We start from the raw sequence: 26,930 nt of genomic DNA, 5'->3' as shown, positions 1-26,930 counted from the left end.
GCCCCCTCCCGGGCCTGCCAATCACACCAGCCGCTGAGCTGAAAATTCAGGCCTCAGTTACTACAGAATGCCTTTTGTAAATCCAGATAGCCTTTATCTACTACATTACCATTGTCTCTGCTACCTTCTCAAAAAGTTCAATAAAGTTTGTCAAGTAGGACTTTCCTTTTTGAAATCAACGCTGACTATTCTTTGTTCTATTACTTATTTCTAGATGTTCCTCTATTCCCTCTTTTAGTACGGATTCCATTATTTTTGCCACAACTGATATTAAACTGACTGGTCTATAATTCCCTGAACATTTTATGTCCCCCTTTTTAAATACGTGGATTACATTAACTATCCATTGGCCCTCTGGCACTGTACCTTTTTCTAACAAATTATTAAACATGAGTAGTAATAATGCCTCTGCTATCTCTTCCCTAGATTCTTTTGAAATATATGGATGCAATCCATCCGGACCAGGGGTTTTACTCTCTTTGATTTTATTGCGCTTTTATTTTTTTAATTTTAAATGCACTTACCTCATTAGCCATCTCATTATTAAATGTTATGTCTGCTTGTTCGATTTTCCTGCTAAATATCAAAACAGAATAATGATGTAATATTTCTGCTATCTCTCTATCAATACCTTTGCCATGATCCTGCTAATCCCTTAGCAGTTCTAATCCCATCACAGCCTTCCCTTTTTATTGATGCAGCTGTAAAATACTTTGCTATTTTGTTTTAAGCTCCTTGCAAATTTAATTGCATATTTCCATTTTGTCTTCTCGATTGTTTATTTGACTTTTCTTACCTCTTCATTGTTCCTTTTATCATGCATCCCTCTGCTGTCCACATACTTATTTGTATATGTGCAGCCAAAGCTGAACTAACCCAGCCTTCTCCCAACTGAGAAAAATAATAAAAGCAGAATACTGCGGTCACTGGAAATCTGAAATTAAAACAGAAAATGCTGGAAAAACTCAGCCGGTCTGGCAGCATCTGTAGAGAGAGAAACAGAGTTAACCTTTCGAGTCCCTATGACTCTTCCGATTTTCTGACAGAAAGAATGTTTTGAGGGCCAGCATCTTGAATCTAATGCCAAGGTCATTCTTTACCAGGTGGCAGTGGTCCCTGCCCTCTTAAATAGTTTGGCAACTTGGTACAGCAGATGAGGGGCAACGGGTCATTGATGCCCAGCTGATATTGTATGCAACTGAAGATGCTATGTGCTCAAACAGAGTGCGGGGAAAATATACACTACTGGGACTCCATAGGTGAATAAAAACATAAGGGAACAAGTGAAGGTCAGGAAAGGAGCATACAATAAGCATGTCTTCCTCTTCTTAGACTGTCCCCCGGGATCGAGAATGCTTGCTTCCACACTCCGGTTTAATGGGTCCTGGGATGGCTGATAAGTCCATTGTGCAGCCTGCAGGATCTGCCATATGCAGGTGGTACTTGAAGGGTGGAGAAAATGGGTATTTGCTGGTTTGTGCACTCCCTCTGAGGCCTCAACTCCGCCTCTGCACGGCAAAGTCTCTCGATGTGCCCTGCGCCTTCCCAACTGAACCTTCTCCATTTCGGTAGGTCACAAGCCCCGGTTTCCCATGAGTTGGTGGGGGTGTCTGACCTCCTCAGGGATGCTTTAAGGACGTCCCTAAAGCATTTCCAGGGCCTTCCTGGGAGTGTCCTGTCATGACCAAGTTCCAGGTAGATCATTTGCTTCGGGAGTCTGGTGTCAGACAAACGAATGACATATCCTGTGCAGAACTTTGAAGAAGAGTCATGTTGGACTCGAAACGCTTGCTCAGTTTCTCTCTCCACAGATGCTACCAGGCTTGCTGAGCTTTTCCAGCACTTTCTGTACATAGAGAAGTAGCTAGACACAAACACGCACTGTCGATGACATCTTGCCAATGTGTGGACTTCCTGTGGATGCCACACTTACTTCCTGTAACACATTCCCCATTGCACCTTACTCCTACCCTTATAAAATACTGTAGCTGTGACTCAGCACAAGCAGCAATGCAGGAGATGTGTAAAGCAACAAAAATATACCTGTATGCATCATATATATATATATATATATATATATATAAATAAACAAGACGTGCATTTATTTATTCATAGCCTCAGGACATTCCAAAGTGCTTTTCAGCCAATAAAGTACTTTTGAAATGTAGTCACTGGGGAGAATTTTCTCCCCGTCCTGGGGGTTGGGGGGGATGCGGTTGGACAGGACTGGGCGTGGCCAGTTGCCACCCTCGATCGGCTGTGTGCCACTATTTTACATGGGGCAGGCTCACTCAGGCCCGCCCAGCGTGACACATACCCGGAAGCGCTGTAGGCTGAGTCGGGGCCTGCTCGAAAGAGCGCGGAATTCAACCTGAGGCACAGAGCTGCCTCAGGGAGATTAGTTTCGGCAGATTTTAAGAAAGAACAATTTTTTTTTAAGACATGTTCACTCGTGTGGCAGTGTCACATGAGCTGGGACATGTCAGTGAATTTTATTAAAAAGTTTTGTGAAGCTTTAAAAACCTCCAGTGAAACCTCATCCCGCCCGTGGATGAGGTTTCATGATAAATGCGAAGGCCGCCTGGGCTCTTCACCTGCCCCCCCCGGTAACCTTAGAGTTGGACGGGCAGCTCAGCTAATTAATTTAACTGGTGTTCAAATGGCCTCAATAGGCCTTTGACAGTTCGGCGGACGCGCAGCCGATTCCGGTGCGCGCCCACCGAACCCAAAACCCGAATGACGCGCGGTGATGCCATTTTACGCTTCGGCGAACGGGCCCTGCCCCCACTCTCCGTCCCAAAGATTCTGGCCGCTGTTGTAATGCAGGGAACACGACAGCCAATTTTCGCACAACAAGCTCCCCAAAAAAAAAAAGCAATGTTACGATGACCAGCTCATCTCCGCTTTGGCAATTTTGGTCGAGGAATAAATATTGGCCAGGGCGCTGGGGATAACTCCCTGTTCTTCCTGGAAATAGTGACGTGGGGTCTTTTACACCCACCTGAGAACGTAGGCAAGGCCTTGGTCAGGCCTAAGGCCTCATCCGAAAGACAATGGGCTGAACAATAGGTTGCGGGGGGTGGGGAGGCAGTGGAACAGCTCACCCACCCCACCCCCTGGAAGCAGAGTTAGAATGGAGCCAACCCGCTCCATGCCAGCCCAACCTGCAAGTGGGCCCAACAGCCCAACAGCCCAACAGCCCAACCTGCAAGCCATAACATGCAGTGGGCGGGCTAAACAAGGGCCTAGTGGGCCTTCTGCCCCTCACTGCGGAGGAGGTCCCGCCCTCTGGAGCTGCCAGCCAATCCGATTGGCCAGGAGCTCCATCGGTCCCAGCAGCGCCAAGAGCACATCAGTAGCCGCTGCCAGGACTGCAAGTGGAGGAGGGAAAAAGCCCAGGGATCCCCCAAAATGCTGTTCAGTCGAGGGCACTGAGGGCTTGGGCAGGTCAACAAGGGGCCTGGGCTGGGGGCTTGGTTTAACATTGTGAGGCGTTAGGAAGAAGGAGGGGAAGGTTCCATCTTAGGTGGACTGCCCCCCCCTACCCGCAAAGGGCAGCCCCCAAAGATTGAACCTCCCCTTCATTCCTGCCCTTTGATGAATGCAGTTAAAAAAAAAAACTGGCTGCCAACTCCCACACCAAACGTTTTACGGGCGTTGGTAACAAGACTAGCAGACCCTCGATTACCTATTTAAATATGGAGGGAGGGCCACCGATTTCAGCTCCCACCCACCCCCTGTGTTATGTGGGGGTGAGCTCAGGAGTGGGTGGGAAACCGGGAAACCCTCCCAGTTTTACGTACCCCCTCCAGCCGGAAACAAGTCCGGCAGGGGCACGTGAAACGCAGCCCAACATCTCTGACAGTTGCAGTGCTCCTTCCTTCGTGTACTGCAATGTCAGGGTGGATTGCTGTGCTCATATCCTAGGAAGGGACTTAAATCTACAATCTTCTGATGCAGAAGTGAGTGGGCTACAACAGAACTACCATTGACACAAATGATTATATAATATATATGTGTATATATATATATATATATATACGCACATACACGCACGTGTATACATGCATACGGTAATATACATGTGCACTGACACATACACATGCGAACAATACAACATACGAATAAGGAGCAGGAGTAGGCCATTCAGCCCCTCGAGCCTGCTCCGCCATTCAATAAGATCATGGCTGGTCTGACTGTAACCTCAACCCCACATTCCTGCCTACCCCTGATAACCTTTCACCCCCTTGTTAATCAAGAATCTACCTAAAAATATTCAAAGGCTGTGCTTCCACTGCCTTTTGAGGAAGAGAGTTCCAAAGACTCGCTATCCTCTGAGAGAAAAAAATTTTCATCGTCTCTGTCTTAAATGAGTGACCCCTTATTTTTAAACAGTGACCCCTAGGTCTAGATTCCTCCACAAGAGGAAACATCCTTTCCACATCCACCCTGCCATACAAATACACATGCAGATAAACATATGTACACTTGCACACGCAATCTAGTATTGAGTTGACTACAATCGGCCACGGTCACAATTATTGAACTGAGGTCTCTTTGTCTCCAGCTGCGAAATGCACTCGCTATTTCTCAGTTATTGTTTGGCTGATGATTGTCCAGCCTCTGGGCTTGACAGCATGTTGTTTTGCCAGGCAGGGCTTTTAATGTCCTGCAACAGATGTGGAAAGCTGAACTAAACCTGCCACAAGCCAAGCATTACGTGACTCCTGCAATTTATTTTTTAAGAGCGTCAGCCCACTCTCACAAATCTGCTTTTTATTGCAGGAGTGTTTTATAAGCAGTTGAGCCAGTACAGTTTTGAAGTCATCTAAAAACTGGTTAATTAGATGTAATTAAAATGTTATATTCACTGGGAGCCAGATATAATTTTGTTCCAGTTTTGTTAGCATTATCATGAGGGTTGTCAGTACTGAATAGTGTGTATTATACCAACAGTGTTCGGATAATAACCATCTACTTCTGCATCTGATTCGATGCAATATCAGTGAAAGGAGCATCAACCTTTAGTGGAAATGCTTATCTCGAACCTACAGGATCTAAAACTTATGAGCTGTTCAATTTGTCTGATGTAATACTGATTTCCTGATCCCAATGCTGCAATGGCAGACTTGGAATTGACAGGTTTACTTCCCCTGCTTCATGCTGACCAGACAGAACCTCCCATGCTGCACATATAATTGTCGCTATTTAAACTTATCCAGGCAAGCTTGGGTCCGATGTCAGGAGCTGGTCAGGATACGAGAGGAATATGGAATGAGACACTCATTAAATTTTAAAAGGCAAATAGCCCCACTCCAGGTCAAATATTTTCTTTTAAGAAAGCATTTTTAAAATTTAAAACAATAGTTTTTTTTTTATTGCACTTTGTAGCGTTTCTTAATGGCAAGAGGGGGCCAGATTTTTGCCTAGTGATGGAGGCGGGAATGGGGTCACGAATGACAAAAATCTCTTCAACTTAGCTTTCAGTCATCTATCCTAATACGGCTGTCAAATGTTATGTCACTTCTGTGAAGTGCCTTGGGCATTTTACCTCATTAAAGTCACTACACAAATGCAAATTATTCTTGTTGGATAAATTACTCTTCTTCACCTCCTTTCCTCCAACCAAGAGGGAAAATGGGGCTTCAGTTTAATGTCTCATTCAAAAGGCAGCATTTGCGACACTGCAGCATTCCCTTCATACTGCACTGGCGTGTTAGCCTGAATATCCTGCTCCAGTCATTGGAGTGGACTTGCACCCACAGCCTTTTGGCACAGAGGCAAAAGTGCCACCAACTGAGCAATGGTTTACACTTGATTTACTTAAAACAATTTTAAATGATTTGACTTCTTCTGTCTAATGTAATATTGCCAGATTTATTTGTGCATTTTATTAATAATCAGTCATTCAACCTAAATTAACTTGTCTAAGGTGAATAAATTAAACAACTGCCCTTTTAGCGTACAAACAATATTCAAACATACTCGTTACTTTGATTTACTCTATGCTATTTTAAAGTATTGGTTAATAAACACGCGTGGGTTCCCACGAAACAGTCACAAACCCATTTATTTTAAATAGGTTAATGACGTGCTAACACAATATAGTGAAAAAAATGTACTGCTAATGTTTTATTTGCTTGACAATTCGTCTTGGAGGGTGCGTATGATGCTTGACAGGAAACATTGTGACCATGAAAAAGCGTAAAGCATGCAGCACACGTTGCAATATTCCTATCTAATTACTCCGTAAGAGTACGTACGCAAGTCTAATTGATTCTTAGCTGGCTGGCAGAGCACATCTAAGATGAGAGTTGTGTTGTTAGTGCATTCATTAGGAGGCTGATCTTTTATTGCAGCACAGAATTTCGGAAACAAAACCATCATATAAAAGCTCCAAATCATGCAGGCACATCGATTGCTTTTGAGTTTCATAACTTTAATCTTGATATTTTAATCTTCACACTATATGCATTGGGCATATGTCAATGGAGCCTAGCTGCAGGAGAAAACTAACGTGAAGCCCATGCCTTTGCATTTTTTCAACAAAATGCCACAAGATGTGGCGGAAAAGGCTGCTATTGCCATCGGCGGGTCATGCTTTGCTTTCCTCACCTGATATCTGACTTTGGGATGATTTCGCACCAAAGGAGATTGGATGGAGGTGTTTAAAATCATAATGGATCTGGGTAGAGTAAATCGTTAGCAGAAGGCCGCTTCGCCTTAACTTTCAACCAAGCACCAAGACGTAACTTGACTGGTGGTGAGAAGGGCGCTCACCATCGCATCCTTCACGCATGCCTCAAGTCTCTCCACCCACCGCATGCTGCCCTCCGAGCGGCTGCAGTGGGCAAGTCACCGCTGCTTGCCTCCGCCTGGAGTGTGCCTTTGCAAAGAAGGTCTGCAAAGAGACTCAGCGGTCGTTGTCGAAGTTCATGCCGAGCGGCTCCATGACGCAGGACACTGTGCTCTACGGGCTGTTCCCAGGGGCACACATTGAGGCAAATATCAACTGCGGCTGGAGGGTCATCAATTCAATGGGCAGAATTTTACAGCCCCGCTTCGGAGGGAACGTACAATCCCGCTGTCATAAAATTTCACCCAATGAAAGATATTCTTTGGCCTGCACGAAGCCTGTTGTATTCCAATGCTGAAGAGTCATTTGGACTCGAAACATTAACTGTATTCCTCTCCGCAGATGCTGTTAGACCTGCTGAGTTTTTCCAGGTATTTTTGTTTTTGTTTCAGATTTCCAGCATCCGCAGTATTTTGCTTTTATCTTAATGTATCCCATGTATTGCAATTGTATTGAGGCAGCTCAGAGTGCAACATGTTCTGTAGGGAAAAGTTGAATGTCGTTGCACTTTCTGTAATGACCACTGTGAAATCTTTTGGAATGTTCTTTTAAATATTTTATGAGTAAAGTATATGTTTGGAAAAAAAAAGTAAAGCCGTTTCCAGTGGCTGAAGGATCTATAGCTATTGGCACAGAGATGAACAGACTGGGGAAAGGACCCAGAGGTGACATGAGGAAAATCCTTTTCATGCAATGAGATGTTCGGATTTGGAATGGACTGCCTGATGGGGTGGTGGAAACGGTTTCAATGTTAGGCTTCAAAAGGGAATTCGATAAAACCTTAAAGGAGAAAAAAGTAGGGTTACGGTGGAAGCGCAGGCAGTGGGAATAATTGGGTTGCTGAATGAAAGAATCAGCATGGGCTTGATGGGCCAAATGGACTCCTTCTGCATTCAATAATTTTGAAGCATTTAGCATGAATCTGCCTTTTAACTTTGTTCCAAGGTGACATGTAGTACAGAAAGTAAACGACGTGTTCGAAGATCCATGTTGGGATTCATGAGAATTTGTCGGCATTTGCATTCTGTTGGTATAGTGATGCTCTTATTTAACTTCCCAGGATGTTTTACAATGCATGCTGTAGTCAATAAAACAGGATTAACACTAAAAGTTTAAAAAATATGTCTTTACAAATTCCATCTCCAGTCTCCTGGTACAGCAGTCTAGAACAAACCTGCTGCGCAATTTGTACATCTCATGATAAATTGTGAAGGAAATATCTCCAAACTACACATAAACACCACAGTTAAATACAGTACTCATTTTTTATCATTAGCTACAGCAGACAATTGGGCATTATTTTTTTATGATATTGGTTAGAAACTTTCCTCTTAATAATTAATAGTGCTGTTAAGACATAATAGAAGCCATTTTTTCAGTGAAGAATTGGGTCTTTGGTTGTTATGGCTGTGAATGCAAGGACCACTTTAACTATCTCCTGTTTGCTGACAGCACCCCGGTTGTTAGGGAAACCTTTCCTACGTTGCGCACCATTTTCAGTAACGCCCGGGGTAGGATTTTCCCTTCGGTGTGTGGGGGCGGGGCCCGCTTGCCGACACATAAAATGACGCGCGGTGACTTCAGGCGTGCGTGCCGAAGCCACCGCGCGTCACTCCGATCTTCCATTCGGCGGGCGGGCACCGGACTCACCCGCGCACCAGCTGAACTGTCAAAGGCCTGTTATAGCCCAAAATAAACCAATTAAAGATATTGACAGGGCTGCCCGTCCAACCTTAAGGTTGGCCGAGGGGGAGGGGGGGGCGCAGGCAAAGAGCCCCAGGCGGCCTTCGCATTTTTCATGAAATCTCATCCACGGGCGGGATGAGGTTTCATGAAGGGTTCGTTACATTGATAAATTTTTTTTGAACACTTCAAAAACATGCCCCAGCTCATATGACGCTGAGGGGACATGTGTAAATGATTTTTTAGCTTCTTTATTTAAAATTCATTTAATGGAATTGATCTCCCTGAGGCAGCTCTGTGGCTCAGGGAGATTTCTGTGCCTATTCACGCACGTGTGTGAAAGAGAACAGGCTCTGACTCTCCCTCCTCCCCCTGCCTGGACAGGTAGCGTTGAGTGCTTCCGGGCACACATCACCTTGGGCGGGCCCTAATTGGCCCACCCACATAAAATGACAGCGGTCAACCAATCGCGGGTGGCGATTGGCTCCGCGCCCGTTCCCGACCAGCAAGCCCGACAGGGAGAAAATTCTCCCCCCTGGTTGAAGACTCCATCTATGTTATTATAGCCGACCATTCTGATGGGAGCTACTTCTTAACCTTGCCAAGAATAATATGCGTACATGAAATTATTTTAGTACAGCTATTATTTTAAATAGTCGTTTGGTAGTACAGAACTAGAGTACTGCCGAAAAAAAGGAACATGCTGTCGATAAAAGCAAAATACTGCAGATGCTGGACATCTGAAACAAAAACAAAAATTGCTGGAAAAACTCAGCAGGCATCTGTGGAGAGGAAGGTAGAGTTAACGTTTTGAGTCCGTATGACTCTTCATCAGAACATGCTGTCGAAACTTTTTGCTTTGCACTCATCAGGACAGTTCACAAGAATACCAACAATAAAGAGAACAACAATTTATACTGCATGAGGAGAGAGTGCTGATGAGTACAAGGTGAAAAGTTTCGACAGTATGCCTCTTTTTTTAGCAATACTATTATGTTAATTAGAAACCATATTCTGTGTCAAGATTTGAAGCATGTGCTAACTCGAGCCTTGTCCTTCCACTTGCTATCCCCGGGCAAGACTGTATGAGATGTCTCTCAGCTGAATTAGTAGCTGTAGGACACTCCTGGGAATAAGGTGGCAGTCACTTCATAGCAACCAGAGCTTGGAGATGACCATGTTTCTTTTTGGCTACGTGTATAAGCCTTCTAAGGAGCCAGTGTTTTAAGAATGTTATCTGTGCTCTTTCCTACGGTGACACTGGCACTGGATGTTTGAGTCAGCATGACGATGTATCTACAGGTAAACAGACTGAAATGGTCCAAATGGAACTCTATGGGCAAAATTTCACATTCGGTGTGCAGGTGAGCACCTGACAGGCCAGAATGTAAAATGACGCGCAGTGACATTGTGCCTGCATCCCGTTGTCATCACAAACTTGCTGGGCGGGCGCGTGCCGGAGTCGGCTACGCGCTCACCAGCCGACAATTGAAAGGCCTATTAAGGCCGTTAACCAGGTAATTAATCTGAATTTTACCCTGCCGGTCTAACCTTGTGGTTGGCGGGCAGGCAAAAAGGCCTAGTGGCCTCTACGTTTTTTTAGGAAACCTCATCCACAGGTTTCCTAAAGCTAATACTGATGAAGTAAAAACTTTATTTTGAAAATATAAACATGCTCCATCTCATGTGACACATTCACATGAGGGGACATGTTTCATTACATTTTTAACGTCCTTATATATTTGGTTAAAAAGCACTTCAATCTCCCTGAGCGCTCTTTCACGCGCATGCGTCAACTGCGCGCTGGGTCTGACTCCGCCTCCTCCCCGTGCCCGCACAGGGAGTGCTATCAGCGCTACTGCTCACCATCCACGTAGGCCGGGCCTTGATTGGCTGGTCTGAGTGAAATCACGAGTGCGGAGCCAATCACAGGCGGTCAGCTCCGTTCCCGCCCACCCCTACAGAGCCCACCCGATGAATGGAAAATCCTGGCCTATGTGATGCCACAAATTAGCCACAATATGTTAGATCTTAGGGCAGTACACTGTAATCCGGCACCTCAAACCTCTACGGTAGTAGATTGAGCTTTCACAGATGAAGCACCAACTACCCCTGGGCCCAGCTTCAAGGATCCTTTGCCGCAGATGAATCTGGAACTGGCACGTGGCCGACTGCAGAGCTTTAAATCCATCTGGAATTACCTGCACCTCATCCAAACAGTGCCTCCCTCCTGAGCCTAGGTAGCCCAGAAGAATTTTTACCTCGCCACAAAGGAATCCAGAAGCTTCCGTCGGCCCCACAGGCCAGTCTGCCCAGTTCTACGTCTGTTTTGACAGCTGCCTACTTCTTTAAAATGCTGGGCTCCTTTAAATGCTCTGGCAGAATTCTAGTTCCTATCCTGTAATGAATGGGCCCTCAGTCAGAGGTGCTCCTTATGCCCGAAGCTTACTCAATAAGGCTGACCCTAGAACTTATAGCAGGGTAGAGAGATCAACTCTACTGAATGAATCACATTCTGTTTCATCTCTAGTTAACGTTGTTCCCAATTAGAATATTTACTGTCCAGTCTCCTTCATTGAGGACAAGTACTAGAGGGCTGACAGTGTCCATGGAATACATCCGGACCCATTGCTTGATGGTAGCACATCCACCACCTTAAACATTCACTCCCTCCACCACCTACACACATTGGAAGCAGAGTGTACCACCTACAAGATGCACTCCAGCAGCTCGCTAAGGCTTCTTCCACAGCACCTTCCAAACCTGCGACCTCTACGACCTAGAAGGATAAGGCCAGCAGCCACATGGGAACACCACCACCAAGTTTCCCTCCAAGCCACTCACTCATCCTGACTTGGAATGATGTCGCTGTTCTTTCATTGTCGCTCGGTCAACAGCCTGGAACTCCCTTCCTGGGAGCACGGCGGGTGTACCTACACGGCTTGGAGTGCAGCGGTTCAAGAAGGCAGCTCACCAGCACCTTCTCAAGGCCCATTAGAAATGGACAACAAATACTGGCCTTGACACTCGCATCCATGAACAAGTAAAAACAAATGCAGCCCCTGATAGGAGGAAAAGGGAAAGTTTGGCTAGAAAGAAAGCAGCTGGAGAAATATCTGTCCAGGATTTGGATGGAAGGCTGTGAAGATATGAAAAGACACAGACGATCAAACACAATTGATTCTTGTGCTGCTGAAACATGGGGGGGACTGATACATAGAAAGCAATTTGCTGTGTTGTAAGAATGGGTTATAAGGTCACATTGATATGTACAGATTTCGACTTCTTTACCCTTGTGAGTTGGAGCTTTGTCTTCTTGGAGTTTTGACTGTGATTGAGCGCTTCCCTCCTGAATCCAACAAGTTGAACAGGATCAGTGTTAGGCTAAAGACTGTGCCTCATGGGGAAGGACAGCATGATACTCCCAACCTGCCCTTTGGACTTCTTTCTGGTGATAGAACAATACAGAAGAACTCACATATGATCTGGGGAAAAGTGGATTGATAGACATTTTGTGCTTTCAAGGAATGGTTACAAAAGCAGCCTGCAGTGTTAATACATCCCCTTGTTCTTGCACTCAAATTATTTTACCCCAAGCAACACATCCAGTCACTGCATCATAGGGTTTGTTCATTGAAGCTTTTGTTTATATTCTTTCTTGGGATGTGGGCATCACCAACAAGACCATTTGTTGCCTGTCCCTAATTACCCTTGAACTGAGTGGCTTGCTCAGCCATTTCCGAGGACAGTTAAGAGTCAATCACATTTCTGTGGGGCTGGAGTTACATGTAGGTCAGGCCAGTCAATTTCCTTCCCTAAAGGGTTTTTGTGACAATCATTGATAGGCTCATGACACCATTTTTAATGGTTGTTCAATTCCAGATTTTATTAACTAGTTGAATTTAAATTCCACCTGCTGCCATGGTGGGATTTGAACACATACCCACAGGGTGTGAGCCTGGACCTCTGGATTACTAGATCAGTGAGATTACCACTACACCACTGTCTCGCCTAACTGAACTGAGCCTTGCACAATAAAATCCTAGTTAATGGCTAGAGCCATTCCAATTGTCTGGATTTGAGTTGACGTAATGACTGGAGCTATATCATTCATGGAAATGGCACAGGCTGCATTTCCAAAATGTCCAAAAAGATTAACAAGATGCTTCATGAACTATATGTATCATGGTTCATGAGAAAGCATGATGGTGAAGCAGAATAAAGAAAGTGGCTGCCTTGGGTTATAGCGTCTTTTCTGATTCAGAGGCCTCGGCAGCTGAATAAACACATTGCTTTACTGCCCATCAATCTGTAGTCAGATTGGAATGTGTACTATTTCATACTGGAGTCACAAGCCACTGCATGTATCTTTTACAATAAAATGTCCTACTGTAATAAGCAGTGGACTGCTAACACGTTGCTTGCTACCTTTGGAAGATAGTGGGCAAATCATTGAAGGTAAGGCGTATCTGTCTGAAGCAAATTTTCCAATATTTAGGTGAATTTTCAGCAATGGTGCAGAATGTGAATTCATCTTGACATGGATCAAGAGTCTTTTTTTTCCTAAATTGAGGAAAATCAGCCAGTGCTTCCTCTCCTGACTGCTGTTCAATGAGCCCTCTTTGAAAAGGCAGGAGGCGCATGGACTTCAGGGTCAATCTCAGCTGTTATGATTTCACCTCACGGCCACATGACCAATATCCTTTTCTACATTTTGCATAATGAATAACCCTTACCCCAGAGATGAGAAAAGAGCGGTCATTCACTCATTTAACCTTAGAACACAAGAAAAAGGAAAGGTAGGCCATATGGTCTGGTGAGCTTACTCCGCCATTCAACATGATCATGGCTGATCTTGGGCTTCAACTCCAATTTCCCACCGGCTCCCAATATCCCTTAAATCCCTCAGAGAGCAAACTCTACCCGTCCCAGCCTTAACTATATTCAACGATGAAGCATTCGCAACCCTCTGGGGTACCCATCTGGTTCACTAATGCCCTTTAGGGAAGGAAATCTGCCATCCTTATCTGGTCTGGCCTATATGTGACTCCAGGCCCAGAATTCCAAAGATTCACAACTCTTTCTCCTCATCTCAGCCCTAAATGATCGACCCCTTATCCTGAGATTGCGTCCCTCATGGTTTAGCTTCTGTAGCCAGCAGAAGCAATCCTTCAGTTTCTGCCCTCTCAAGCCCCTTCAGAACCTTATACCTTTCAATCAGATCGTATTTCATTCTTCTAAATGCAAGAGAATATAAGCTCAAATAAAAACAGAAAATCCTGGAGAAACCCAGCAAGCCTGACAGCATCTGTGGAGAGAGGAACAGTTAAGGTTTCGAGTCTGTAGGACTCTTCTTCAGCTGAACAAGGGTCATGCAGACTAAAACGTTAACTCTGCTTCTCCCTCTACAGACACTGTCAGACATGCTGAGCTTTCCCAGCATTTTCTGTTTTTATTTCAGATTTCCAGCATCCGCATTATTTTGCTTTTAACTAGAATATAAGTCCAATTTATTCAGCCCTTCATCACAGGACAAACCCTGTCAAGCAAGGACCAACTTGGGGAGCATGTGCTGTACCGTCTCCAACTCAAGTATATCCTTCTTTAAATATGGAGACCAAAACTGCACGCAGTATTCCAGATGAGGTCTCACCAAGGTCCTGCACAACTGTAACAAGACTTCATTATTCCTGTATGACAGTACCCTTGCAATAGAGGCCGACATACCACCTGCCTTCCTAATTGATTGCTGTACGTCTTTGTGATGGTGGGTGTCACTGCTCAGGCTGGCATCAGTTGCCCATCCTTAGTTGCTCATGTCAGAGGACTATAAAGAGGCAACTGCACAGGCCTGGGTCGGGAGTCACAAATAGGCCAAACTAGGTTTCCTCTCCAAAAAGGCACTAGTTTCTACAACAATCTGATAGATTCATGGTCACTTTCACCAATGCCATTGTTTTATTTTCAGATTATTGGGTTTTTTTTTGGTCATATTGAATTAAAATGTTCAAATGGTGGGATTTTGCTGACGTTTTCTGGATTGCTAGTCCTGACCTCCATGTTATTCATCTGATAACATAACCACTATGCTTCCATCGCTAGGAATACGTAACCCCGGTGAGTCTCAGAACCTCCATTTTTAAAATTCAGTTATAAAGAATGATTGCTGTTGTAAGGTGTTGGGCATAATTCAGTAAGTCTTATTAAGGTCTTAGGTAGTTGAACAGTAAGTATTTCTTAACTGCTAGAAGCTATATGCTTTGGTACAGTAATGGTCCAAGATAGGAGCTGTCTCCATGCTTGCTTCTACGCATGGCTCTGTAAAACATTACACTGACCCTGGGTGCAGGTCATGTGTTTTTTTACATCACTGTCTGGGCCGTGCTGTACTCAGTCCCACATTAACCCTTTATGTGCCAGACCCTTATACTACAATTACTATTAAAATTTTATTTCTTCCTTCAAAATGAGCACATCAGTAATGAAATAAAAACAGAAAATGTTGGAAACACTCAGCAGGTCTGACAGCATCTGTGGAAATGTTGCAGGTTGAATGACCTTTCACCTGACCAAAAGTCACCAGTCTGAAACATTAATTCTGTTTCTTTCTACGCAGAAGCTGCCAGACCTGCTGATTCCTTCCAGCACTTACTGTTTTTATTGCAGATTTCTAGCATCTGCAATATTTTGCTTGGTTTTAATCAGGGATGGAGATTCCCTCAGATGTCGCTGTAGCCTTTTTGAGTGAGAGAACCAATTTGTGTTAAGTTATGACCAGTTTTCAGTCACTCACCCATGACCAGCAAACTTGTTGCAACACGTTCCACACAGGACATTGAAGTGAGCAGAGAGAGGAGATGGTGGTACCACCAGTTTGAACTGGTTTTAAATGCGAGTCACTGTAATCCATAGCATTAACCAGAATTCCGTTTTAAGGTTCTTTCATAAAGTGATTATTTCCACTGCTGAAACCAAGGCACTAAACATAGGCACAAGTCGTATGTTTTATTAGACTGTCAGCCATTGAAGATGGTCTTATAGAACTCAAAAATGTTTAAGCAGTAATGTGTTCCAATTAGATTTCTTCTCAAAGATTCACATTTTGAGCCACTGTATTGGACTAAAGGTCATTCTGAACTCATTACTATGAAAATGATCAGATTATTAGAGATTTATTAAGCATCCTATTATGAGCTATTGCATAAGGTGATAAGAACTGGCCTTAAGTGAATCCATTCTGAGACAGTTATACAGAAGTGAGGGAAGATTTATCATCTATTATCCTACAGCTTACTTTACAACAATAACCTTAAGGAGCAATGGCACAATCTTATTGCAGACAGCAATAAATATCTGTGAGTGGTAATGACAACGATCAATTGTCTCAGTGCGTTGTAAAACAGGGAAATGAAGATCAAAGCATTTATTGCTGCTATCCAAACCCTTTCATTAGATTATTGCCTTGACCTCTCACAATGATATGTCATTGTTTTTACTGTCTAGGATTTTAATTGTAAGGAGTGACTATGACTCAACTTACTGTTTTCCCAATGAGCCTACATTCAATGAGATAGAAAACAAGGAGTTCTCTATGTAATTCTCCATGCAACAGGCTCTGACTCTATTAAGGAGAGGCCAAGAAAGAAGGGAAGAGGTATTTAGAACGCTTTTCATAGAATAGATTTTACAGTCCTCTGTGCCCCCACCCCCACCCCCACCATGCGGTAATTATGGTTTTATGTAATGTGTAGTACACCTTTAAGAAGCGTGTTATAAAGCAAGATCACATGTTCTTGTGTAAGCAGGCTACCTCTGTAATCAGTAGTTTATAGTTAGTAGTCAGAAGTATAGAGATAGTGTTTGATGTGAAAGCACACATATGTAGCTGCTGAGCACCTTTGTAAATAAACAGAATGTGTTCCACCTAAGAAGTGTCTGCTGATCAACTCTATCTATACGACTAGCTTGGCCATCCCACAACAAGCATGCAACCGGCATTCACAAGTCCCAACAGGACTTCATAGGATAGATTTAACAGTCCCCCAAGCCCCCAGCAGGTTTGAAGGCAGAGGGCACTTAATAAATGGCCATTTAAGGGCCTCATCCTACCCCTGGCAGTATTATACCCGTGGGAGAGGAAGCCCACGCATTGAGGGAAACCTGATTGTACTAGCTGCACAAGCTTGTATCGAGCACAGGAAACAGGGGAAGTAACCTGGTCCCTCCATCGCCCTCACTGAGACCCCTGATCCCAGCCTTGCATGGGCTACTCAGCCTGGTGGGGCTGTGTTTAGTCCCAGCAGTGGCCATCACCCTGGGCTGACACTGCCGGACCTTCAGAGGTGCTGGCCATCCGAATGGCCGGCAGCTCTCTGAACTGGGACTCCCACCCAAGATAGTGGGCAACTAGTGTTGCTCCCAGTGTTAATGTGCTGTGGGCAGTGGGATAATTGCAGGTTCCCCCACACCCCCCAACCCCGTTAATTTTTTAGCCAGGGAGGTGCGAGGGCTGTGGCGCCCCAAAGTACTTTGTGTCCACCGAAGCGTAGTCATTGTTGTAGTGCAGGAAACAAGGCAGCCAATTTGTGTACAGCAAGCTGCCAAAAACAGCAATGTGATAATGACCTGGGAATTCGTTTTAGTGATTTCAGCTGAAGGGTAGATGTTGACCAGGAGATAACTCCCCTGTTCTTATTCAAAATGGCGCCATGCCTCCTGAGAGGGCAGGCAGGCATTGGTTTTAATGCCTCATCCAAAAGATGGCACCTCCAACAGTGCAGCTCTGCCTCATTACTGCACCGGAGTGTCAGCACAGGTTTTTGCACTCAAACCTCTGGAGGGGGTTTTCGACCCAGAATCGTCTAACTCGGAGCGCTATCGATTGAGCCACCATTGGCACGGACAATTCCTCACAAAAAGAAACACTGAACAGTCCCATTGTAAAAGCTTGTGTGAACGCCACAGAAAGTGCATCACCTGCTTCGAGTTGAGGAACATCGCTTCCCTTTGCTGCATAGGAAATAGAGCAGAGCTGCATTCAGCGAATTCACCCTCCAGTTAAGCAAAATCAAATGTTCAATAATTTATAACTTGTTTATTGCGACTTTTATGATTAACTTTATTCCCTGGGGCAAACATATTAGTCTACTAGAGATTAATAATATGTTGCACATTTATTTTGTATTCTGAAACTTATTAAATCAAATTGAAAGTAGCCTGAGAGCTGGAGATTGCATTTGCAAATGAACAAACTGTGTACAATGGCCACATTTACCAACACTTGATCAAACTGTTTATCCAAAAAGACAGAAATAAATCTAACAATTGGCCTTTAATGCCAATACTTAATTCAATTGTCTCACTCCCCACTGCTGACTGTGGAAGCTGCGTGGCTGATGGAGTCCAAACACAACATAGCCGGGCCTGATTGCACTAAACCTAAATTAGAAATTGTCGGGTAACGTGTCGGTGTGCTGGAGCAAGCAGCTTGTCATTAATGAGCCAATAGAATTGAGCAACAGTGAGCCTAGTCCTAACATCACTAGAATCAGGACAGCTCAGGGATGATACAATGTCCTCTACCTGGAATTATGAGCTGCTGGTATATTGAAAACTTCATGATAATTTGGGAGAGAGGGGAAAGTGCCAAATCTTAAGTGAGACACCACAAATACTATTTTATACAAGGAAAAGGAGAATGTTGAAATATTGATGCCATGGAAATCTGTCCACAAAATGTTTTATACATACATCTATACACTATACATATTACATATATATGTATGTAGATATACATGCAGTATAAATTGTTGAACAAAAACAAAAATACCTGGATAAACTCAGCAGGTCTGACAGCATCTGCGGAGAGGGACACAGGTGACGTTTCGAGTCCATATGACCCTTCATCAGAACTAAGAAATATAGAAATGAGATGAAATATCAGCTGGTAGAGGGGTGTGGGACAGGTAGAGCTCGATAGGGGGCGAGTGATAGTTGGAGGCCAAGAAGAGATTGCCAAAGATGTCATAGACAAAAGGACAAAGGGGTGTTGATGGTGGTGATATTAGCTAAAGAATGTGCTAATGGGGACATTAAGGGTAGCAAGCTAGTGGCAAATGGCCCTAGTCTATGACATCTTTGGCAGTCTCTTCTAGGCCTCCACCTATCACTGCCCCCCTATTGAGCTCTACCTATCCCACCCACTCCCCTCTACCAGCTTATATTTCATCTCATTTCTATATTTCTTAGTTCTGATGAAGGGTCAGACAGACTCGAAATGTCACCTGTATCCACCTCCACAGATAATGTCAGACCTGCTGAGTTTTTCCAGGTATTTTTGTTTTTGTTCTATATTTCCAGCAATCACGGTATTTTGCTTTTATCTCAGTATAAATTGTCGTTTCCTTTGAAATTTGGCATTCTTGCATCTGTCCTGATGAGTGTAAGATTAAAAAGCTTTGACAGCTTGTCTCTTTTATCGGCAATAGGCAAGTTCTGTACTACCAAATAGTGATGAGATAAAGGTGCTAATCAGTTTGTGCACAGCAAGGTCCAAAATAAATAGAAATCAGCTGAATGAGCATGAATGGGGAGGTGATGGCATAGTGGTATTGTCACTGGACTAGTAATCCTGAGACCTAGGGTAATGTTCTGGGGTGGTGCCTGGGTTCAAATCCCACAGATGGTGGAATTTGAGTTCAATAAAAATCTGGAATTAGAAGTCTAATAATGGCCATGAAACCTGCCGATTGTTGGAAAAACTCATGTGGTTCATTAATGTCCTTTAGGGAAGGAAACCTGCTGTCCTTACCTTGTCTGGCCTACATGTGACTCCAGACCCACAGCAATGTGTTGGCTCTTAAATACCCCCTGAACAACGGCAGCTAGGATGGGCAATAAATGCTGGCCTAGCCAGTGAAACCCACATCCGATGAATAACAAAAAAGCTAATCTATTTGTTGTTGATGGATGAATCAGCCATATTGTCAGTACAGTGGGCACTCTCTAACCCTTCTTGAAATGATGGTTAAGGATTCTTAGGTGTCCATCCAAACCACTAGAATAGTCTGACAGGGTTCAGTTCAACCCTATCCCTTCAAAATGCCATGCAAAGGACACTACTTTGGACAGTGCAGCACTCCCTCAGCGCTGCAATATCAGCCCAGTTGATGTGTTCAGGCTCTGGAGCAGCACTTGAATACACAACCTGTTGAGTTAGGGTTGGAGTGCTACCAACTGAGCCAAGCTGATATACATAATGGAGAAACACACTGACTTAATTTCCCTCCAGCCATTAAAAAAAGGCAAAACATTGTTTTTGATCTGAGTGCCTGCTGCTTTCAGTACTTCACCAAAATACGATGCAGCTAATCATCCTTATACAATGAGCCAGACTATACCAATCAATTCCAGAACAATCAGACACATGGGACTGGATTTTATGCACCCCCTCCCCACCTTGTGTTTGAAAGTGGTGGGGGCTTGTAGAATAAAGAGGGTAGTCCTCCCACTGCCTTCCCACTCATCCCTGACCTGTCTCCAGAATTACAGTGGATGGGGAAGGCCTCAGGCAGGCCACCCGCCCTGAGACATAGTGAGGCCCAATTAAAGGCCTCATTCCACCTCCGCCACCATTTTGTGTGTCAAGGGAAGGCTCAGCAAAGGCAGGCAGCCTAGCAGCTTTCACTGTGTGGGCTACCGTCAGGCAGGAAAGGGGAGCTTTCACAGGCGTTCCCCACCCCACCCGCTCCCCAAGATCAAACCCTCCCTATAGCCCTCCCTCCTTGGCCTCTCAAACCTGTAACTCCACCACCCCCCGCCCTTCCCCCACCCTGACCCACTTACCCCACCCACTCCCCAGCTCGCCAGAGCCCTGCCAGCCAGACTCGTCCAAAATCCTTGGACTTACTTATCAGCCCAGGCTCTGTCTCTTCTCCACCTCCCAGGCTGACAGTACTCCCAGCGGCGGCTACTGCTCCATCTCGGTGCGGCCGGGGTTACAGGGCAGCCGGCCTATCAGGTTGGCCGACAGCTTTCTAGGGCCGGACTTCCTACCAGATGAAGGCAGAAGTCCCATTCCGAAACAGTTAAGGCTGCCCCCCACCCCACAATCCCCAGTGTAATAATGCCGGGGGGCAGCTGGGTTTCCAGAGGGTGGGTTGACGACTGAACTTTGGTTGTGGTGGTGGGGTGGAGGGCAGGTGGGGGGCATGGGGAATATGCTGCCCCACAAAATCCAGCCACTGAAATCGGTTGTAGGGTCTTCCCACAAGCGTTTGCACTACCTTTGACGTTTCATACCACAGCGCAAAGTGAATATCTTCACTCTACCCTGGGCTCTGAGTGAATATCGATCCAGAGCAAATCTGAACTTACAACTCTGGCGTAAACAGAATTAGCTTCTTCCGGGCCTTGCCGTTATCTGGCATTTCACTTTATAATTGAATCAAAGGCGCAAGTGAAAGGTGGTCCCTCCTTCTGCACTGGCAAGAGGTTCTAGTTAAATGTTGACACTTGCTGAGCTGGATTTACCTGGTTGACTCTCATGAGTGTTGACCTTGCTGGTGGAATTTTATTAAAAAAGGCGAGGCGCGTATTGACACCGCTGTGTTAGCCATTGAGTGGAAGGAGGGGGCAATACTTTAGGCCTGATCTATGGCAAACGGATTCTACACCCTCAGCAAACAATGGACTCTATTCAAACTGGGTGCCCCAGCATACTAAATAGTCAGTTTAATAGTAAAATGGTCTAGTTGAAATAAACAAACTACAGCAGACAGAACTCATGAACAAAACGACAGCAAATTCCCTTCACTGGCGCTGGGTCAGAATCCTGGAACCCCCCTTCCCACAGCACTAGGGGTGTTCCCACAATGCATGGACTGCAGGGTTTCAAGAAGGCGGCTCACCACCACCTTCTCAAGGGCAATTAGGGTTGGGAAATTAACACCGATCTAGCCAGTGACGCCTACACCCCTTGATTGAATATTTTTTTTCAAAAGGGACTATATGAAACAGAACTTATGAACAAAACTACAGCAAAGTCTCCTGATAAAGCAGGGTTACTTCTCCAGCAAAGCATAAAACCAACCCCATTCATTCACCAGCAGTGTGGTCTCCGAGCATGATTGACAGGGGAATAACACAATCGCCTCCTTTCTGGCTGGGACCAGTGGTGTCACTATATGCAGCAGCCAATCTCTGCACAGCAAGGCTCCACAAACAACACGGGGATACCCAGAGGGGAAAAAAACAATAAAAACTAGGAAATAAGAACACTGGTCCGAACTGTTCAATCCTTCTGGGTAGTGATGAGATCGTCTGTTTTTAGTGATTAAAACAAAAAACTGCGGATGCTGGAAATCCAAAACAAAAACAGAATTACCTGGAAAAACTCAGCAGGTCTGGCAGCATTGATGCTGCCAGACCTGCTGAGTTTTTCCAGGTAATTCTGTTTTTGTTTCTAGTGATTGTTGTTTGAGAGATAAATATTGGACAGGACACTTGGGTGAAAGCCTACTCTACTTCTTCGAAAGAGTACCATGGCGTCTTTGATGTCCCCCTGAGGAAGGGCAGACACCTTAATTTAGTGCCTCATCCAACAGTCAGCACCTCTGATAGGACAGCACTCCCTCAGTATCGCACCAAGCTGTCAGCATGGGCAATGCGGTCAAGTCTCTGGGGTGTCACATCCATGTCACATGTTGACATCCAGCTTCAAACATGGGATTACAGTCGAGAACATGAAGAACAACCTGCCACAATTGACAGGCGGGGTAATTGAATATTTTTAAGGCAGAGGTAGATAGATTCTGAAGAAGATTCATATGGAGTCGAAACATTAAGTCTGTTTTTTCTTCTCTTTCCACAGATACTGTTAGACCTGCGGAGTTTTTCCAGCATTTTCTGTTTTTGTTTCAGATTTCCAGCATCTGCAATATTTTGCTTTTATCTTACTGTGGATAGATTCTTGTTAGGCAAGGGAATCCAAGGTTATTGAGGGTAGATGGGAATGTGGAAATTGAAAAACAAGAAGATCAGCCATGATCTTATTGAATGGCGGAGCAGGCTTGAGGGGCCGAATGGCCTACTCCTGTTCCTATTTCTTATGTCCTTATGATGTCCAACTTCAGGACGGATCCACGCCTTTACAAGGCCAGATTTTTAAAGCAAAGATATTTGGAAGTTAAATACATATTTGGAGGAAATGCAATCGCAGTGCAAATGCCTTTGGCAGATTTTTAAAAATTCTTTCACGGGTTGTGGACGTTGTTACTAGGCCAATATTTATTGCCCATCCTTAATTGCTCATGAGACACTGGTGGTGAGCAGCCTTCCGAAAATGAAATATTCTCAGAGTTAATAAATTCCCTCTGCTCCGTTGTTGCCTTTCGGATGATGCAGGATGAAATTCAAAGTGGTTTTTAGTCTCAACTTTGGCAAACGTTCTTCAAAACAGGAACGGGGCAGCTTTAAATTGTATCCTGTGAATTTTTTTTGGACAGCATTGTTATCAGGTCGGTTGCAGTAAAAGCAAGGGGGCTCCCTACTCTGGTCAGTCCCCTGTTGTCATGTTTGCCTGTATAACAGTTCCCACATTTCAAGGATAATTTGCCACAGAGGTGCTTTGAACTGTCTGGATGTCACCAACGCATTCCGGACGGACAGGTGTAGGTTCCACTTTTCTGCACAGCCCATGCGTTTTTATTATGAGGTTACAGAAATGGCGGAAGGGGGTGCATGGTAAATGCATGCCCGCTGACTGATTAAAAGGCACAAACATAAGAATATTAAGCCAGGTTGTGGCTTCTTTCTGCTTAGTGAGCCTTTAGGGAAGCACATGGTGAGGTCTCGATATAATTACAGGAGGCCCATCTTAATCCTGCCAACAAATGATTGGGTGATGAAATGATGGAGGTGGATTTTAGGACCTGGGTCGAAGAGTCCAGAGTTTTCATTCTCATGATTCTCTCCAGGGGCCCATTCCACATGTCGATCAGTTTTTGTGTGAAGAACAATTTACTGACATCAGCCCTAAATTGTACTTTACTGGTTTGAATCCCAATCCCCTTATTCTACTCCAGCAATTTAATTTGAAGTGATGTTGTTTTCTTTCACGTTATATATCTATGCAAGATCACCTTTCAGATCTAATGGAGTCATAGAGTTATACAGCACAGAAACAGCCCACTCGGCCCATCATGTCTATGCTGGCCAACCTGCACCTATCCATTCTAATCCCATTTTCCAGCACTTGGCCCATAGCCCTGGACGCTACGGCGTTTCAAGTGCTCATCTAAATACCTCTTAAATGTTGTCCTTCCCCACACCACCACCCCCTCCCCGTGCCCTTTGATGACTAAGGATTTTCAGGCTGGAGAAAGGCCTCTGACACCAGGGCCAGGGTTTTGCAGTCGGCCTGCGGGGGTGGGACCGACACGCCGGTGTGTAAAATGATGCGCGACGATGTTGGGCGTGCGTCCCAACATCATCGCGCAGTCTCGCGGTGTTTCATTCGGTGGGCGCGCGCCGGAGTCGGCTGCGCGCCCACCAATGTTTAGACGGCCTATTAAGGCCATTAAGGAAGTAATTAAGGTCATTGTTTATGCTGCCCGTCTAACCTTGCGGTTGGCGGGGCGGGGGGGGGGGTGGGTGGCAGACGAAAAGGCCAAGCGGCCTTTGTATTTTTTAGGAAACCTCATCCACGGGCGGGATGAGGTCTCCTGAAGCTTTTACAAGTGAAATGAAAATGTTTTTTTTATTGAAAAGTAAAAACACATCCCAGTCACATGAGGGGAGGTATTTCATTCGATTTTTAATGTTCTCATTTATTTTTTTCGAAAGTGCTTCAACCTCCCTGAGACAGCCTCGAGCCGCGGGGAGATTGAAGCTCTCTTTCGTGCGCATGTGCGAAGGGGCGCTGGACCCGACTCTCCCTCCTCCCCCCCCCCACCGCCCGCACAGGTGGTGCTCAGTGCTACCACTCCTGTATCACGCTGGACGGGGCCTCAATTGGCCCGCCCACGTAAAATGGCGGTGCCGAGCAGGTCACAGGCCACTGCCTTCTCCGTAACCGCACCCACCCTCTCCTGGGAAAAGTTCAGGCCCATAGCTCTTTTCCTGCCAAGCCTGCCCCAGTGATTTTCAACTATTCAGCTCTCCAGGGTCCGGCCAGCATGGAAACCGGGGCAGGGAGGAAGAATCGAGAAGGGAAACGCAGGAATTAAAAACCCCTTTGCCCGCAGTCGACACAATTAATAAATAAGGGAAGGCGGCTGAGAGTGGGACAAGACATGTTTACAATCCAACAAATTCCCCCATCTTGTCAGGATCACAGTGGTTAAATCTAAAAGGTTTGCAAGCGACGTTACACCTGCATGGTGGGATATTCAAGGGTACGTGACACTTACCTCAGCTTTCATCTCTCAGCTGACAATCACCACGTAACCCCAGCTTGCTGCATTATTAAGAACAGCGCAGCACATTCTGTTAAGTACTGTTCATTAGTTTAAGACAGTAACCTCAGCAGGCCTGTTATAATCCCGCTTCAGCCGGGCTACCGAAATGAGCTACTAATTTTAGAATTTAAATAATGGCGCTGCAGCGCATAATAAAGCCAGTGAGATGATCGCTATTGTAGCCCAGCTTATACCTCCAGCAAGTGTCACACATCTGTGACATGCCTCTGAAGAATGAGACAAACGTCTGCAATTAAGCTGCCACTTGGCATTAGAACTATGAATACGACACACAGTGGAAGTGGGGCAGGTTGCTTGAGAAGGTTCTTGAGCTTTATGCATTGTGAGCAGTCTTTACGGGATACTTAGTCTTTAATGCGTTACAAGACAATTTTTTTTTTGAAATGTATAATTTTGCAGCACAGGAGGAGGTCATTCGGCCCATCCTGTCTGCGCCAGCTCTTTGAAAGGGCTATCCAATTTGTCCCACTACCCCATTCTTTCCCCATAGCCCCTGCATTTACTTTTCTTTTTCAAGTATATATTGACTTCCCTGCTCAGTATGACTATTGAATCTATGACGCTATAATCATGTAAACTCAGGAGGAAAACATGCCATGTGTTAAGTCAATCAATTCATCAAGTCATGTCAATTGTATATCAGAGGGTAATATAAGATTGACAGTGGAAACTAGGGCCTAATTTGTTAAATGGAAGGTGGTGTGCAAAATGCTTGCAGGCATTAATATTTATCCAGTTGTTTATTCTTTATCTAAGCAAAATGGAATTTAGGATGTTCTCCCACACAATATTCTTGTCCGTGCATTATGCAAATAATGCTAGATATCTGGGACTAATTGCAAAAAAATGAATCATCAGGAATGGGAGGCATTTTAAGGAATTAAATCGATACAAAGAAAGTAAACGGGCATTTATATCGCATGTTTCAGAACTTCAGGATATCCCAAGGTGCCTTACTGCCAGTTAACTTCTTTTGAAATCTAGTGACTGTTAAGTTGCCAGCAAATGTGGCAGTGAATTTGGGAAAAGCAAGATCCCACAATGAAATGAATGAGCAGACCATCTGTTTTCTCCTTTTGTGATGCCAAATGAGGGGTGAATATTAACCAGGACGCTGAGAATAACTTCCCTGCTCTTTTTTGAAATAGTGTCAAGGTAAATATGCCCAAATGAGAGGGTAGACAATATTAGAAATGCAGGTCCCTTTAAGAGCAAACCAGGACAAGAATTGAGAGCAGGAGATGCTCATTGAAGCCTGTACTTAAGAATTAGGTACCTCCGCAGTAGGAGAGGGGTCGCTTCCGAATAGCATAAGGATCCAGAAGGGACGAGTGGAAACTGGCATTTGCACTGAAATATAGTTTAACAATAAAACGGTTGTGATTCATAGGATGTCTCCTGCTGCGTGATTCGATCAATGAGTATGCACTTATTAGACAGACAAGGCCTCTGTTTAATGGCTCATCTGAAAGTCGGCACCGCTAGCAGTGCAGCACTCCATCAGCCGAGCTTTTTTGTGTTAAAGTCCTAGGGTATGACTTGTAGCTCGGCGTGCGGGCACAGACCCGACACTGATGTCCCTGATGTCATCGCGCACTTACGTGACATTTCGGTCGGCGGGCAGTTCTGTACGTTCAGGGAGCTTTCAGTGAGTGCAACCTCCAGCACTCGCGCTCCTCCCACTCCCTGCCCCAGCTGCGCTGAGTCTTCCAGGGCGTGTTCCATGCAGGCTAGCCGTCAATTGGTCAGCCAGCGTGAGATCGCGGCCAGGGCCCAATCGTGGACGACAGGCCGCTTAGCGGCCGTTCCAGGGCCCACTCACCTGCCCACCTGAAGAGGGAAAATTCCTCCCTCTGGAGTGGGACTTGTGCTCACAATCTTCTAACTCAGAGGCAGGAGTGCTACCAATCCGG

Source organism: Carcharodon carcharias, chromosome 32 (genome assembly GCF_017639515.1).
Source record: "Carcharodon carcharias isolate sCarCar2 chromosome 32, sCarCar2.pri, whole genome shotgun sequence".
Lineage (NCBI taxonomy): Eukaryota > Metazoa > Chordata > Chondrichthyes > Lamniformes > Lamnidae > Carcharodon > Carcharodon carcharias.
This window is presented reverse-complemented; position numbering follows the sequence as displayed.